The 18,831-nt window shown below is 31.8% G+C and overlaps 1 pseudogene; it reads left to right on the top strand.

The window, feature by feature from the left end:
• The window catches only part of LOC149244434 (exocyst complex component SEC5A-like), a 172,276-nt pseudogene extending 154,437 nt beyond the window's left edge, over positions 1–17,839 (top strand).
• The last annotated feature ends 992 nt before the right edge of the window (positions 17,840–18,831 follow it).

Raw genomic sequence — 18,831 nt, 5'->3', positions numbered from 1 at the left:
AACTCGCTCCTCCTCTGCACTTGTCTTTGACAAATGGAAATGGATCTCTTTCCTAGCTCTATGCACTAGAGAATTCACACTTCCTAGTATGGCCTCTCTACAAAATAATTTAGCCTCCCTTCATATCACTATAATGTTTGAATTTCTATGGACAATTTCGTCGAAAATTCTCTTCCCAATCTCTCTGCTGAAGCCCCGTTGCTGGTGTCTCCCTCTCTGCCCTTGCTTTCACTCCAAATCACACCACTAAGTGTCTTTGTGTATTATCTAAAACCTCATCAACTTTCTCTCATAATATCTCATTTGGAAACCAATGACCATGAGCTCATCACAATCGATGGCTAAGATCATCTTGACCTCATCAAGTGACTTTTCTAGAAGTATCTAGAGAAAATTTGATTTTCCTCAGTTAATATGATTTAATTAGTGATTCTCCGTAATTTAGACTTAGGAAAATAATTAGTAATTGGCTAATGAATATAATTGAAGCATTTTCCTTAGAAATAATTCCTAGGTCTTGGAGATAATTATCCTCTTGTATTCCTTATCCTCTTAGAGAACATATAGACTAGACCACCTATCCATTGCTACCAAAAGCTAAAATTTCATACTACTTAAGTTTTGCTAATCTTCACCAAGTTATCAAAACTTAGGTGTCCCAAACGCTTGTGCCATAACCAACTTTTATTTTCTTGACTCACGTAACATCTTTATTCTTGAATTTCACTAAGAATGTATACATTATATGTTGTTCTTACATGTCTTCCAACCAATTTTCCTAAAGATAATCTCCTTATCTAACACTCCTTAGAAAAAAAGATGAGATAATGTCCATGATCACATATTTTATTGACACTTAGAATATTATGCACAGTTCCTTCAACATATATTGCATTTTGTGCTTTTCCCTTGCCATTGATGAGACTCATTATGCATTTACTTACAATTTTTGCAGATCCATTGTCTCCAAAGGTCACATTTCCATCTTTTTATTTGCTTATTAAGATGAACTTTTTTGGTAATCTGTCATGTGCCTAGAACATCCATTATCTGCAAACCATTGATTTTCATTTTTCTGAGCACATAAAATTAGATTGCAATTTTCAGAGGTAGATTCTCCAGTTTTCTTTCTCCAAAATTTCTCTCTTTATTCTAGAGGAAAATTTTATGTTATATGGGTTGAATTATTACATTTGTAACATTCTATACTATAGTTTGAAAAAGGCAAAAAGTATTTATAAGTCATGATTTAGCCTTTCCTCTTTGGTTCAACAATCTTATTTTGATGATTACTCTGATAAGCCTTGCAATGTTTTTCTTGGTGACTGAAATTTTTACAAAAGAAATAGTGGCCAAGTAAAATAATTTTCCAATACCTATTAGGATAAACTTTCCTTGATGAAATATTCCTTTCAGGAAGGGGTTGCTTCTCATTCCTTGGATGAATTTTGTTTCCTGCAAGGTTATAATGATAAGATCATTTAAGGACACCAACCAAAATTCTAGGCTTTTCTTCATGATGGAAATTGGTTTCTTCCTTTGAATTGGAAGATTTTCCTGTATAGCTAAGTCCATATTCGTCATGTAGTGGTCTTTGAGAGTTGAGAATGAAATCCAAGGTCTAGAAACTCTTCAAATTCTTGTTGGCATTTTCCAACTCTCTTTTTTGTGATACAACTTCAAATTCTATTTTTTTGTAGATTTATTCCTTTTCCTTTAGCTTTTTGCTCAACACTTCTCTTCTTTTACCATCTTCTTTCTTGGTTTTGAGAGAGTTGATTTCTCTAGATAACTTTTCATTCTCTTTCCTAAGTATCTCATTTTCTTCTATGGCACTAATCAATAGTTCCTCCACATTTCCTTCTATTTCTTCTAGATTTTATTCTTCTTTTGAACTATTTGTTTCATTTTTGAAGTCCACAGACAATACTTCATTGCTCCCACTGTATTTTTCTTATTCATTAGAGTCATCACTATCTTGTTTGGACAAGAAATGATTTTTGTTTGAGCCTTTCCTCTTGAAGATTATTCTCTTAGGTTCATCTTCATTATCACTATCATATTTAAAAGGGCATTGTGCTACATAAAGTCCTATTTTACCACATCTAAAGAAAATGGGAGGTAACTTACCTTTTAGTTTGGATCCTTTCTTAATATTATTGAAAAATTGTGCCATTTCAGTGTCAAAATTATCACTATGACAATCACAATTCTTTCTCTTTCTTGATGTCATGAATGCCTTGAATGTCACTTCCTTATGATTTGAATTTCTTGACCTCATTTTGTATTTTGTGAGAATTCCATGAAGTTAAACCATTGATAGTGAGTCCAAATCTTTTAGTTCTTCTATGGCACAAACCTTAGAATCAAAACGATCTACAAGAGACCTCAAGTTGTTTTGGACTATCATCTTTTCTTTGACATCTTCACCTAGTCCTTTGAGATAGTTATCTATATCATCTACTCGAAGAAAATAAGCAACAATTTCTTCTTCATCATTCATCTTGAAACTTTCAAACTACGTTCTATAGGTTTGAAGCTTTTTCTTTTTGACCTTTTCATCTCCTTCATAAATATAGATGAGCTTTTCCCACATCTCTTTAGCTATTTTAATACCCATAACTTTGGTGAATTTTTAATCTGATAGACCACTTCCTATAGAATTGAAGGCCTTTTCATTTGCCACATATGATTTCTTCCTCTTCGAATCTATTCGAAGAAGAAATGAGATCTTGTATCCGTCTTTGAAAATTTTCCAAACATCTACTCCAAGAGACATTAAGTAGTACTCCATTTTGACCTTCCAAAAGGAAAAAAATGATCCATCAAATTGGGAGGCCTTACCATCTTTACTAGCCATTGTGATTCAAAAATACTTCTTCCAACTATTAGGCTAATCTTGAAGAAGTTGGATCTAATTCCAATTGTTGGGAATACTGAGAGGCATGGAAAATTTTAGGGGCGAATGTTCGCCCTTTGGGGGAATTACGGGGTTTTAAATTTTTAGTGGGCGACTATTTTGTATCATAGTACATTTTTACAAATCACCTCAAATAGCCCACCTTATTTTAAGGGAGAGGGTAAAAAAGGTAAATCTAGCCCTTGAAATTAGGAGTTACAACCTTCCATTTGCCCTAATTTTCAAGAATAGGTTTTATTTAAGTGAATCCTATGGGCCAAATACCTTATTTATAAAGAAGTATGGTAAATTAATAAAAATATAAATAAATGAGAGGTATGGTAAATAAATAAAACAATTTTTATATTTACTCCATAAGTCACCTTATATACATGCAAGGGTGTAAATAAATAAAAATATAAGTAAAGTGGAGGTATGGTAAATAAATAAAATGTCTTTTTATACTTACTCAAAAGGTATGGTAAATAAATAAAAATATAAATAAACTAGACGTATGGTAAATAAATAAAACCTATTTTTATATTTAGTCCATAACCCTCGTTCTATTTATGAAGGTTCAAAAAAAAGGTTTTATTTAAGTGAATCCTATGGGCCAAATACCATATTTGTAAAAGAGGTATGGTAAATTAATAAAAATATAAATAAACAAGAGGCGTGATAAACAAATAAAACATTTTTTTATATTTACTCCATAAGTCACCTTATATTTAGGAACACTAAAAAATGCGTTATATTTAGGTGAAACCTATGAGCAAAATACTATGCAACAAATACCATGGGCTAGATTATTATTAATACCATGCAAAAAACATTATTAACCCTAATATTAGTATTAATAAAAATAAAAATGGCACATGGTATTGACCCATGGTATTCACCAAAATGGCACATGGTATGACCCATGGTATTCACCTGGAATGTAGCCTATTTAAATGGGGGAATTAAACGAGCATAGATCCATCTTTACTCTGGATCTACTAACCCCTGAGAGGTATTAAATATCGTGATATGCAAACTAGCATAGAGTGAAAAAATATTTGATCCCTCTCGGGGCTTGGTGGATCAAGAGTAAAAATGGATGTTGTAATTTAATGTAGGTTAAACATTTTAGCTTGGTTAAAATAAAAATCAACTATTAATTTTATTAATTTTTATAGATTACTAATAGTAATTTTTAAGCCCAGGTTTATGATAACCCATGGTATTGACCCATGGTAAGACCATGATATTCATGTGAGCATAGACTATTTAAAGGGGAAATTCTATCATCTTAGATCCATCTTAATTCTGGGTCTACCAAGTGCTCAGAGGGATAAGACCCAAGTACTCAGAGGGATAAATAGATTCCATCCCCCTAAGAGTGGTAGATGTGGAGTTAAGATGGATATAGGTTGGTTTTTATGATAATGAATATATTAAATATACTTAGGAAACTATATTGTAAAAACATCCTAAGGTGAATGGTTAAAGCATAGACATTGGACAAGTATATTTGTATACTTCTGTTTTAAATTGAAACAAATCTAGGGCTAAAAAGAATGGATTGATTACACTAGTCATCCTTCTATAACTTTCCAACATAGGCTGGAGTAAACAGATTGTAATTTGGGTAATTTTTCTAACTGAAAACAGGAACATACTTGTGTATTGGCAAGGTGGTTACGAGGTCCCTAGAAGTGATGAATTTGAATTTTTCTTGGTTTTATATATAGTATTAGGTTTTTTCTCATGCTTTCTATGAGTGACACGAGTGAATTTTATCCTACACCCTCTAGGTCATGGAAATGTAATTTCGGTAATTTTGATTTCAAAAGATATTTTAAAGAAATGCAATGATTTCATTTGTGTATTCAATAAACACAATATTCTAATGGAATTCTTCATTTGTGGTTTACCTATACAGATTCCATGGAGAAGTATAGTGGTGTGACATCAATTGTCCTCAAGCAGAGGCTTTAGTTTTACTCTTTTCTGGAAGCAAATACTTTCTTCGAACATTTTTGAGTTCCATGAAAAATTTGAAAGTCCTAATAGTATTCAATTATGGGTTCAAGAGGGACATAGTATTCAATTATGGGCTAAAGAGATCCACACTGAATGATCTATCGACCTTATCTTCACTTAGTTTAAGACTATTCACTTGGAAAGGCTGCATGTGCCCCCACTTCAAGAACATAGTAAAGTCATGTAGAACTTAGAGAAGCTATCTTTAAGCTTTTAGTGAAGATTGGAAAAATGTCTGGGTTCAATAACACCAAGTCGAGCATTAAGCTTCCAATAATGCTAGATTTTAACCTGGAGCACTTTTGTGATTTGGAGGAGATGCCCCCTCATATTTGTGACACATCTTTAGTTGTGAATTGGACTAATACTAACTTTCATTTCCTTCAAAAGTTACCTGATGACTTGGGGAACCTCAACTCTTTAGGAATGTTAAGGAAGGAAAGAAAGTACATTATGCTAAGTTCTCTTATGTTTTTCAAGTTTTTCTTGGATATCTACAATGCTTCACGTAGGAAAGTACATTCTATTAATGAAAATTTGTCTTGATAGAAAGGCCCAATTTCAAATTCTAATGCTTTCAAAAAACATTGTATAATTGTAATGTTTCTAAAAGGAAAGCATATTTTTTCAATTTAAGTATCATGATCCCATATTCCAACTTATTTTTCAGTAACCCATTAGGCTTTGTAGCTTTGAATAAATCCATGTCTTTTGATAAGATCCTCTTCCAAATTTGAACGCAGTTTCCTTTTGGCAATAACCAAATACAATGTCTTGATTTAGTTATTGAGAAAATAGAGGTTGTGAAAAAAGCCTATGCCATACAAGGACTTGATTCATTGATTATGTGTCAATTATGGCTCTTGATGTAACAATTTCTTGATTTTTTTGCTTGAAAATAGAGGTTATGCTTTACTATTTCACTGAATTTCTTACAATCTTTCCATAAGTATTGATTTGTAATCTTAGTCACTGAGGGATGACAGTAATGACAAAGGTAATATTCCATAGTTTTAAGTTCCCCTCTTACTAAATATTTAAATATATCACCACAATTTAACTATTAGTTAAAGGAATTGTATTTGATTTGTAAACAATTCATTTCTTGATTTATAGATTTTGATTTTTTCCCTTTTTTATTTTTTTCTCAGATTTGGTATGAGATATCTTCAAAGATTTGGGTTCCCTAGTTTCCCCACCATAGCTACAAGGTTCAGATGCTATCATTAAATATTTTCGAAATGTTACAACTTTTCCAATAAGTGTGCTTTGAAACATTCTTGTTGCTTTTCCATGGTGTTAATGCAAATAAGCACTACAACTAGTGCCATTATTTAGATTAAGTGCCGAAATCTAGGTGGTCTTGTAATGATGGAGTGATTGTTTTCTAGCTACTAAGGCCATATGCATTTTTATCTCTTATGTTGTCTTGAGATATTCAAATTCAGAATAAGAATTGAGGTCTCATTTCCACTGTAGATTGCAGTCAGTTTCTTGAACATAATATATAGTAGATTATCTTTTACTAATCAACTATGGATGTGATCCCTTGTAGGAAAGGAAATTGAAAGTGACTTTGATTTCACATTGATTTTTCAAAACATCCACACAGGAAAGGAGATTCAAAGTGACACTGATTTCACACTGATTTGTCAAAATGGAGGCAAGAGAAAAGGAAACTCTGTATTCAACAATGCTCTTAATTTCATATGTACATGCACAAACATATTAGTAGAAAATATTGAAGGGTTGCCTAAGTTATATTTTCCATTCCACTACATTCCTTACAGCTTGTAAATAAATAACTTAGAACAATTCATTACACTACTTGTTATTCTTTATTAATTAGTGGTTAAGATTTTGATATTGAACTGGCTAAGATTTTTCTTCCTTCTGTGAAATTGTGTGTTCTATAATGCTTCTTTTCCATTCACTATGTATAGCATATAAAGTGTGTCTAATGGAGTAGGAAGATTGGAAATTCTTGTGATCCTTGAACTATATTACAAGGTAGAAACCCAACGGGGTAGGGTAGGTGCATCCCCACAAAGGGGTCACAAATACCAAAGTTGGTATTGGCTAGTGCCTTAAGCTAGAAAATTTCCTTTACCCTTGTATTAACAGTGAATCTGGAGAGGATTCTAATATTATCTTTATAAGATTTATATCAGTTAAGATTGATGAATAAAATTCATGAGACATGAGCTAGGATGTCCTTGCAAGGTGGTTGTTGATTATTGGAAGCTATGATGGCCATTATGTCAGGCAAGGTGGTCGCACTCCCTTGTTCGTGAGCACGATTATGATCAAGATGGAAGACTTCATAGTCTAGATTGATTGTTTAGTAGTGATAGTAAGTGGGCTCATTCACAAAAGCTTCTATTTCACTAATCCTTTTTATAGAGTTGTCAGATTCAATTTCCAAAGGTTTTAATTACACTATAGAGTTGAGTTCTGAGAGAGTTGTGATTCACAGTGTTAAGTATAGCAGCTATGACACTTGAATGAAGACAAGCATAGTAGAGGTATCAGACTCTATTATAAGCTTACCTGCATATTATAAGGGACTTGGTTGGCTTTTTTATAATTTTATAAACAATTTCCATGTCGTGGAAATGTGAAAAAAAACAGTGATATTGCCACCATGTGGCTCTTGTCATATATGGTTTTATACCTTTTCAAAAAATTCTCTCAGAGTTCACAATGCTAAGATTCACTAGGACTTTACAAAGTTTTATTATTTAGTGAAAGACTCGCCAAGATCTTACAAGATTTTATAATTGAGTAAAATATTTGCCATGCCTGGTGAGAGATTCGCCAAAAAATTATATATACATATTATATTATTGATAAAATCGCCTTCCATTTTTCCTATATACCATGGAGATTCACCCATTTATTATACATATAAATTTAGGGGGGGTTCTTAAAATTTTCCTTGCTGAGAGGGGATGTGACTCAATATTTCTTTCAATTGTTATATTATGCTAGTTAATATTTTTATCACAAATTAAACTAGAACACAAGAAATAGAACAAAAAATAATTTTATTGATGAATATGACGAGGACTCCAATCCTCTAACAATAATTCACAAGCTTTCACTTGTACAATAAAATATCTTACTCCTTGAAGTCTCCAATTTTGAACAAATCCAAGCACCAACTTGGTCAAAATAAGGAATCCAATCCTCTCAAAAAATCCAAGCACCAACTTGGTCAAAATGAGGACTCCAATCCTCCTAGGCTCCAACCTTTCCGAAAACACTTCAATATCAACCTCTGTAAGATGTCTCCAAAAAAGGCTTCAAGTTTTCTTCAACAGTTCTACAGACTACTCTGTTAGGCCCCTATTCTACTAGTGTAACCCCTTATTGTTATTATTACAACCCACTTATTATATTGATGTACCCATGTAGTGCCCATATTGTTACTAATGTGCCCCATAGAAGCCCACTATTTTTATTATTGTGCCCTTACATTATTATTGCTTTGTCGGCTCTGATTATGTTATGACCCCTTAGACTCCTATATATAGAAAGGAGGTCTTTTCATTTGTATCATCGAAGAATTGTTCATTTATGTAATGTAAAGGAGGTTTCCCCCTCGAAGAGGCTGAATTCTAAGGCGTTGATCTATCTTTTCTATCTTTTCTTGAGCTGGTCTCATAACATTTGGTATCAGAGCTTTGGATTCTATGGTTTTGCTGCTCCAAACATGTCATCGTGGCATTTTCGCTATAACTTTTTTTCTGTGACATTTCAGAAGTCGCAAAAAAACCCATTTGATAAGAAATTGCGCTGAACCTTGGGTCCAAATTTTAGATCTTTTTGCGCAATATTTGCGGAGATATGCTCTGAGGCAGTTGGTCTTTTGCAGACTCCTGAATTACATTCAAAACAGGTGACCTGGGGAAAATCGTCATAACTTTCTCTCTGGGGATCGGATTGAAATTTCGTAAGAAGGTACAGAAAGAGGACGGACTGTAGCTTCTTGTATATCATTTTTAGAGCCAAAGGTCGAAAACTTGACACGTGGAACTTCATACAAGTGCGCTCTTCTGGAAAGGTCTATAATTAGGTCATCTTGGGTGATTGTGCATAACTCTTTTTTGGAGAATCCAATTTGGATCAGACTAGTAGCATTGCAAAGAGGACACAGAGGGCTACTATAGGTAGAAATTTCAGAACTTAAATATCCACAAGTATAGAGTTACAGTCGTTTCAAGATCGAAGTCCTAAAATCAAGAAAAAGCAAGATGAGGAAGTTTGATGGCAAGGATCCGGTAAATTGGATACTTCAAATGGAGCAATATTTTGATCTACATGGTGAACCACTATTACAAAAGGTATGTATTGCATCTTCATTTTAGAACCGGATTAATTTTTATGGTATAAAGGGCTTTGTTCTTGTAAACAACTTGTTACGTGGTCAATTCTCACGGAGGAAATGATAGCACATTATGAGGATACAAAGAGCAACACTTTCTTTAGAGCAACACCACAACAATTGGAAAGAGTAAAAGGGCTTTGTGACATATTTGAAAGTAAAATTATGGCAACAAGGGAATCTACCCCTCACAACTTTAAAGATGGACGTGTTGTTTCTCCTAGCCTTCCACAACCTACAAGGGTTACACCACAACAATTGGAAGAAAAAAGAGAAAAAGGGCTTTGTTACAATTGTGATAGCAAATGCACTAAAGGTCATAAGTGTGATGAGAAGAAATTATTTTACATAGAGTATGAAGAGGAGGAAGAAAAAGATCAAGAAACATCAAAAGAAGAGGATATATGCTAGGACCCGACCCTAAAGAAAGAAGAAATGAATCAGAACATATTTTGTAAACTATTGGCAAGAATGACCACTCCTCAAACTCTCAAGATAAAAGGACATATCAAGAAGAAAAAGGTGTAATAAGTGAAAGATCACATCAAGAAATAAGAAATGAATCCAACCATATCTTGTAATTCACTGGTCGGAATTACCACTCCTCAAACTATCAAGATAGAAGGACATATCGAGAAGAAAAATGTTCAAGAAGTGAAAGATCACATCGAGTGTCAAGAAATGAATCCGAACATATCTTGTAAAGGATTGGAAGAAATTACAACTCCTCAAACTCTAAGGACATATCAAGAAGAAAAAGGTTCAAGCAGTGAAAGATCACATCGAGCATCAACAACAAGTTCTCCAACTTTTAAAGGATAATGCCACTTCGATGCAAAATCAAATGAAACAACTGGTAGATCAACATCATAGTGAAAAATGTTTTGATGTAGGCGATTGGGTATTTTTACTGCTACATCTAAAGCAAGCTCTTTATGACAAGGAAATGTTGGCAATACTACATGCACTTAAAAAATGGCGACCTTACCAAATGGGAAGACTCTTCAAGGATGAGGATGTGGAAGCATTGTTTTGTGCTATTTCTATTATCCAACTAGATTCGATAAACGAAGCAAGGGATGAATGGAAGAAGGACAAAGAAATATGAACACTTATTCAAAAGTTGCAAAAGATCCCAATTCAAACAATATTGCCATATATGGAAAAGGAAGGAAAAATCATATTGGAACGTGGAGCAGTCATAGAAACAAGAACCTGACAGCTACGAAATCGATCAATTTCAGAGTATCTCATCAAGTGGAAGAACTTACCCGATGAAGATTCCACATGGGAGGACAAGAATTTTATACAGAAGCATCAAGAACTACTCAAGCGTTGAGGACAACGCTTTTTGAAGGAGAGGGGCATGTTAGGCCCCTATTCTACTAGTGTAACCCCTTATTGTTATTAGTACAACCCACTTATTATATTGATGTACCCATGTAGTGCCCATATTGTTACTAATGTGCCCCATAGAAGCCCACTATTGTTATTATTGTGCCCTTACATTATTATTGCTTTGTCGGCTCTGATTATGTTATGACCCCTTAGACTCCTATATATAGAAAGGAGATCTTTTCATTTGTATCATCGAAGAATTGTTCATTTATGTAATGTAAAGGAGGTTGCCCCCTCGAAGAGGCTGAATTCTAAGGCGTTGATCTATCTTTTCTATCTTTTCTTGAGCTGGTCTCATAACATACTCCAACAATGGCTTCAAGTCTACACAACAAGTCTTTTAAAGGCCTCTCCAAAAATTTCTTCAAGTCTGCACAACAAATGTTCTAAAGGCCACTCCAACAATGGATTCAAGTCTACATAAAAAGTCTTCTACAGGTTGTTACTAGAACTTTCTCATGTATTTAAGCTTGTTGATGAATGCTTAAAAAGATTGCTCCAAAGTTCTTCAAAGGCACTCCAAATAGTTTTCTGCAAAAACTCTTCAAAATTTGATGAAATAATGTCAAGTTTGTTCACAAGAGAGAGGATCCAAATATTTTTAATAATATGATAAAAAAATTTCTCGAAGAATGTCTACACTCAAGCCAACTCAAGTTTGTTGTAAGTGACCTCAAGAGTGCTCCAAGACTACTTTAATTATGGTCCAAATTAGCCTTTTTCAAAATCCAAACTTATCTAAATAGTGCAACAAAAACTAGGTCCGAACTAGGCCAAATTTTTTGAGTTTTAAATGTCACAGAGATTCCCTAGTCAAGGGCCAAGCACTGCTCCATAGGGCGAGGTATGAAGCCTGAATTTTTTGCTTCATAGGATTTAGACTTATATTATAGCAGGGTTGAGACTTCTGCTCCTAGAGGTTCGAGACTTCTACTTTAAGAGGAAACGAAGGAGGTTGTATTCCAACATTAGATGGCTTGAAAAAGTAAATAAATGTCCACCAATTAACCCTAATCCAAAACAAAGAAAAACAATAGAAAAATCTTGCTTTTCCTTGCCTCTAAGTTCATGGGCTATGAATTTTTTCCTTCTACATTAGGTCCAATCTCTTTTCTTGTCTTCTTTTTTTGAGTTGGATGCGAAAATGGAGAATTCATATGCTGTATTTATACTAATTCGTCCATGTATGAATTGGCATGCATTTTGGAGAGGGGATGACTTATGTTTATGTAGGTCGACTTGACTTAAGAGACAAAATATAGATTTTCTAACTTGTAAAATATAGTTCTCTTCAATGAGGAGGAATTAGGAGAGGAGTGAATACTCATTGGAAAGTGATTGATGTCCAATACAAGCCTATGTAATTATCTTCTTTTGCTAGTGTTTGCTTTGACATCAATAACAAATATTCTTCCAACAAATCCATTCAGACCCACTGAAAGGTACCACTCGGATGGGGGTGGGGGGGACTTTCCAACTTGAAATGTTGCTACTAAGTTCCCTCATCGCTACCATATACCACGTCCTATTATAGTCACGTGACAAGGAGGATGGTTGCAGAAGAGAGCCATACACTCACAATAATCCCACACTCTCAATCAACCCATGAGAGCATGGTTTGGATTGTGGAGTTCTATGAACTCCTCAGGTTGGAAAGGGCTACCATCCTAGCGTGAATGACTAGTGATATGATGGTGTAATGAATATTGATCTTAGTTGGATGCATTATCTTCCTGAGGGTGCCATGTTTAAACAAGGCCCCCTAAATACTTTTAAATACAATTTCCTCTTTATTTAAATAAAAACATCATTTTCTAAGGCAAGAGGGAAGGCTTGTGATGACCATTTATCTTTAGATACCCAAGAATCTATTTGTACCCTTCTTTAATAGGAGATTAACTTCTTTTTTGATATCCCAAAGGATATGAAATAAATCTGAGGATATGTCTTCTGCAACTTTTCTAATTCTTTATAAAATTATTTCAAGAGATTTATCCTTTAGGGAAGAGTCCTTGACCATATGCTAAACAATTAACATAGAATCTCCCAAAACTATGAGTGATCGAACATGGTTTTCTTTAGCAAGCAAAATACCTTGGTAGAGGCCATAAGTTTCCACTTGGTTATTTTTCATTTGATCTAATTCCCATGAACACTCTTTCCTCATGGCTGTAAAACACCTGTCCCCCTCTTTCAAACTCTTTTTCTTTAGAACGAGGACATTAGTGTGGGATTTGACCCACTTATTTGTGCACAAGTCATGAAACCATTTAATATGGTCTCTCTAGGTGCAACCACATGCTCAACCACAACCTCAAGGTTCCCCCATAGGTCCAAGGAATCCCTCATGGGAATGTAACCTTTCCCCATCGTGGTTAACTTCTCACTTTCCATCATTGGATCAAACCCCTTTGGGTGGTAGTTTATTTACTAGGACATGAGGATCTCATAGCTGAAGTTATCTATGTGTGGCAAAGATGAGATGCCAAAACACTTCTACTTTTTCATCCTCATACCATGAGATCATTTTATTATCTTTTTTTGATAATGCCTTTTAATAAACATTACCTTGGAAGTAGTGTTATTAAGGAATACATTCCCTAAGTTCTTAAGCTTCACTGGTTTGGTTAATTGAACTTTAACCTCTTTCTTTGGACTACTAGATCCAATTGCTTTAAACTGAAAATGGTGTTGAACTTTAACCTCTTTCTTTGGACTACTAGATCCAATTGCTTTAAACTGAAAATGGTGAAAATGGTGCAGTGTAACTTGTGGACAAAATAAGCCATAGGATTTCAAGCAAGAATATGATATTTTGTTGTTTGAAATATATTTTTGAATGCATAAATGGATTTAACACCCTGTGGGGTACTCGAATTCTACAAATTAAACAATTTAAACTCAATTTTTAAAAAATCTCTTTGGGATTTTGGTTAAAATTAATGAGAAAAAGTGAAAAATAAAATTTCTTTTATAAGTTAGACTATGCCATCCTATAAACTAAATGTATTTTTAAATGTTGAATCAATTTTTCCAGGAAACGCCGTCACATCATGAGCTTAAAACATTTTTTTCCTTAAAAAAGTAAAATGTAAACATTTAGATTTCACCATATTTAGTCTCCATGTGAAATTTGGTATAGTAATAAACGTTTTAAGTTCATGATGTGACCGAGATTACTGGAAAAATGGATTCAACTTTTAAAAATAGATTATGATAAATTCAAATGAAAAACAATATTTCGTCTATAAATAGACTAATTCTTTAAATTTTATATATTTAATACTCTAAATTTATAATTCTAATAATTTTAAATTTTATATATATCATTTTTCTTAATCAATCTAGTTTAAATTACACTCCAAATTTTTAAAAATCATAAATTTAAATTGTTTAATTTGTTAAAAATATATATAAATTTATTTATACATTTAAAATTATATTTTAAATAATAAAATCATAATAACTCTAAAAATTATATAACAAGATTCCAACCAATAAATCATTTTATATATATATATATATTAAAATAACAATAATATACCTTCAACCAATAAGTTGACATCACATGATATCATCTATAGTGCGAAGATAACATGCATACCTTGAATTTGAAATATTTAACGTGAACTCCACCATATACCGCGATGAGTTCCACTCAACATATATCTACTTGATTCGGGATAACGTCAATTAGGGAAAACATGAGTAGAACTAGTTTGCAACACTGATATTAAAGTTATAGAATCTATTTTTTATTTTGGTTATATTTAAAATATAAATTTGGGTGTAGTCTAATTTATATGGGGAATGGAATTTTTAGGATATTTTATTTGAGATAAATATTTTTAAAATTTTGAAGTTGAGTTATTTAGTCTATGAAATTTGAGTGCTTTACCTTTTTTCAGGGCGTTAAATTTATTTATACATTCAAAAATGTTTTTTAAACAACAACAAAAATCATATTATTTTTTGAAATTGTGATTTTTTTTGCGAAATTCCAGTAAAAAAATCTATTTAATCTATAAATTAAACTATGCCTAAAATTTAAACAGAATAAACTTTCTCTTTATGGTGTTATAATTAATATAGATTATCTTAATTTAGAATCTATTAAACATTAAAAAAGTCAAATATTTTAAAAGATACCTTTTTTTTAAAATGCAGAATTTGATAAAAGATTTATACCAGAAAATTTTTGCTTCTTCTAAATGCATGATATATCCGAAGTTAAGATAAATCTATAGTGGTTCTTAATAATATTATTTATATTTATATAGAGTTTACATATTTATATAAAAAATTATTCTTATTTTTAATTTTATTAAAATTCTAATAATACATAAATTTATATAGGTTTTAGATTTTTTTGACATGTTTTATAATTTTTTAAATTTACTTTATTATTGTTATTATTATCTAATTTTAAGGTTAAAACAAAGGCATATATACTCTACTCCCTTTAGCTTTGAACCTGTAACTTCTTACAAAAAAAAAGCATTCTCTTAACCATTAATGTAATATAAATATTATAAATTATTTAAAAAAAAATCAACTTAAAAAATATAACAATAAAACACATTCAATTAGAAAAATCATTATTAAATTTTAATAAATAGGTAAAAGGTCACTCAATCATAATAAATACAAAATAGTAAAATCATTCTCTTATAGATATAATTCAACTTAATTAATTATTACATTGAAAAATCAATAAACGAAAAAAATATAAATATAAATAAATATTCTATAAATAATATAATATTAAAATTATTCTAATAATTGAATAAAATATAAATAAATTTTTTCAAATAACTTTTTTCTATATTTTGAATCAAAAGTTTAGAATACAATTTTAGACAATTTTTTATTTTATTTTTTTAAATATATGGTTGAAATCCACCTATATACTTAAATTCTTTATATTACCTAATTCACTTAAATTTACAATGTTAAAAAATCTCTATCAAATTTTAAACATAATTGATCAAAAGAAAAAGACAATTTGATAATATCTCATAATCAAACTACCCTAATTTAATTATTTTAAATAGTCTCTAAATGTATTTTTACCTTAAAAGGATTCTTGGAATGGTATGTTTTGTACATTCCAAGTAAAAGCAACGAGCATATAATAAATTATATTTAACTATTTCGATACACATTAAAATTAGTTTAATTAAATTTAACTATCACTTTATTTTTTTTAACTGTTTAATTGGTTGTAGTTTATTTGTTTTATGTTTTAAAGGTTTTTTTTTTGTTTTTTTGTTTTTTTTGTTTTTTTTTTGTTTTTTTGTTTTTTTTGTTTTGTTTTTTTTTTTTTTTTTTGCATATTTTCTATCCAATTTTCCTATAATTTCACAAAAAATTCTCGGAATCACAAGTTTGAGTTGTAAACGGTTTTTCAGAGTATTGAATCCATACCAAAAAACTCTAAAATGTAACATGCTTAAAGAACACCATTTAATTGTTTATATATATATATATATATATATATGAACTAATACTCATGAGCTCTGAAGTGAAACAAGGTGTTGGTCAATTCCCAAAACACCTTGGGACTAAAGAGTATGTCACTTTTAGTCTTGAAAAATACTTTCTCATCACAGGTTCAAAACCAGAGGGGGGTAGAGTATGTATGCCTTCGTAGACTTAGCAATCAAATTGCTGTGCGGAGGTGGGTCCCTTGTCCCACAAACAAGGGCGTCTCATACACCAATTTGGTGTCTGGCTTGGCTGTGACCTTAAAAATGGATATTATTATTATTACTCATATAATAATTAATGTTGATCAACAAATATATATGCACGGAAAATAATTTTATAAATTTTAAGTTTACAAAAGATTTTTCGCGAAGATGACATGAAACATCATTTGTCGACGCGTTTCGAACCAACCAGTATCGTTCATTGTGTGGTTTATAAATTTTATTATATATTTTGAAAATGAATTTTTTTTATATCATTCAATTTAATAAACTTTTTTATATAATATTAAATCAGATTTTTCAATTTATTTTTATTTAAAATTTAGTTAATTTTGTTTTTTTTTTTTTTTAATTTAATTAAAAAAATATAATTTCAAGTAATTGAATATAAATTTCCTCAGACTCTTTAAAAATATTAAAATAAATTTTATATTTTTAGAAATATAAATTAAATGCTATGTTAAAGAGTAATAAGAAATAAATAATATGTTTCCAATTAGAAAGCTAAATTTCGCCTCGTTAAACTGCACCATTCACATTCCAGCCAATATAATTCACACGGCACACCACATGGGGCGAGCATACGCTACTTGGGACCAGAGTAGGTGCCCGTGGTACGTAATTAATGCTTATGAAGTGGCATGCCATTGAAGCCCAGTTTGTACATCCACCAGTGCAGTTTATGCATTATATATGACAATTAGTTTCTAACAGAAACTTGCAGAGAAGTGTAAGAGATCACCAGCTTTTGAAGCTTTCTGATTCATTTGCTCTTCTATTGCATTTTAGGCTCTCTGGTAAGTTTTCACTATTATTCTCTGTGTATTGCTTTCAAAGTCATGAGCTTCTCTAGGATTTTCAGGCTCGTTTGTTCTCTGATTTGCTATAGGGTTTGTAACAGCTATGCCCAAAAAACCCTACGATTAATAGAATCGAATTTGACTTAATGAAATTTCATTATTACGTATTAGTGTTTTGTTGTGCAGGATTTTAAAGATCTGTGAACTGCTTATGGTAAATATGCATGCAATAATTGTGTTTTGTTAATTTTTTGGTTTTGGAAGGCATGGGGAATCATTTGGAGAATCTGGTATGCATTCTGAAATCGAAGATAAAGAGATTGAAACTGAAGAAGCCTTACAGGAAGGTGGATAAGAGTGACAGCATGCGGATCGAAGCTCAGAGCAGACGCGCGCAGAAGTTGATCGCCAAAACCCTAAAAGTGGCTGATAGGCCCGGCCGGAAGGCCATCACTGTTTGAATATTTGAAAGCACTCGGCCTGTGTTTTGTCTCTGATTTTGTAGATCTAAAACAAGTGAGCTTAGAACTCTGTTTATGTATGTTGAAAATTTCTTAACCGTTGGAACAAATAAATCCAGATTGAAAGCCATTGTCATTTTATGTCTTATTACCGAGATTTGCTGGGAAATCCCAAGTTGATAAAGGGTGCTCCAGGATTTCTCGTTGATAAAGGTTTTAAATTCATTTTCGCGAGATTTTAATTACAACTTTAAGAAAATGCGTTTTGAATAACTTTTATCAACTGCTGTTTTCTGGTTTATGGTGTGCTCTATTATAAACACTTTCCTTATCAAATTTCAGCGCTGGTTATAACTATTAAGATCCATGCAATTTCTCTGAAGCAAGAATGGTTCAAGTAGAAGTTGTTATAAATACTTGTTAAGTTGCTATTAATTTTAATATACTTTGCATGTGTAAATACGGATCTCTTGATGACTCGTAACTGTATGCTAATATGCTTGGATTTCTTAATGCTATAGAAATAAACATATAACAAATCACCCTTACAAGAATCTCTCAAGTGACAAAGTAGGGTAAGTATCAGACAATAAACCATTTGATGTGATATCATATGCTTCATCGTTCAGGATATAATTGCTTTGGAAAGCATTTCATACATCAAAAGTTTGGCTAAAGAGATAATAGATATCAATTAGATAATGGTTTTTTTTTAAGGGTTTTATTGTAAATATTGGTTCTATATGTCTTTGTTATGTTCCGTTTTTCTATTCTTATGCATTTTTTTTTCTTATTTAACATGTAGCATTAAAGCTTGATATATATGAACACTTTAGTGAGAATGGGTTGGGTGTTTCTCAAATGGCGCATGAATTTTCAAATGAAAAAATTGATGGATAAGCACTTGAAGGATTGGCTTGATCAAAATAGATGTATAAGTGGTGCACGATATTTTTACTTGAATGCTTAGATCCATTGAGATCATATAAATATAATTGAATCTATTATATATCCAAAGCCAGATCCATGTTTTTGGGTTTGCAGAGATGCATTTGCAATTAATGTTAGTGGAAAAGGACAAAGGACATAAGGCAATGTGAGTGCCTTTTGAATGTGATGGCTTTGTGCATATTCAACAAAGTTATGGACA

This window comes from Pinus tabuliformis, chromosome 8, assembly GCF_031772625.1.
Source record: "Pinus tabuliformis cultivar Carrire ecotype Pingquan chromosome 8, CPIR1, whole genome shotgun sequence".
NCBI lineage: Eukaryota > Viridiplantae > Streptophyta > Pinopsida > Pinales > Pinaceae > Pinus > Pinus tabuliformis.
Note: the sequence above shows the minus strand (reverse complement) of the source record. Positions and strands in the feature narration are given on the sequence as shown.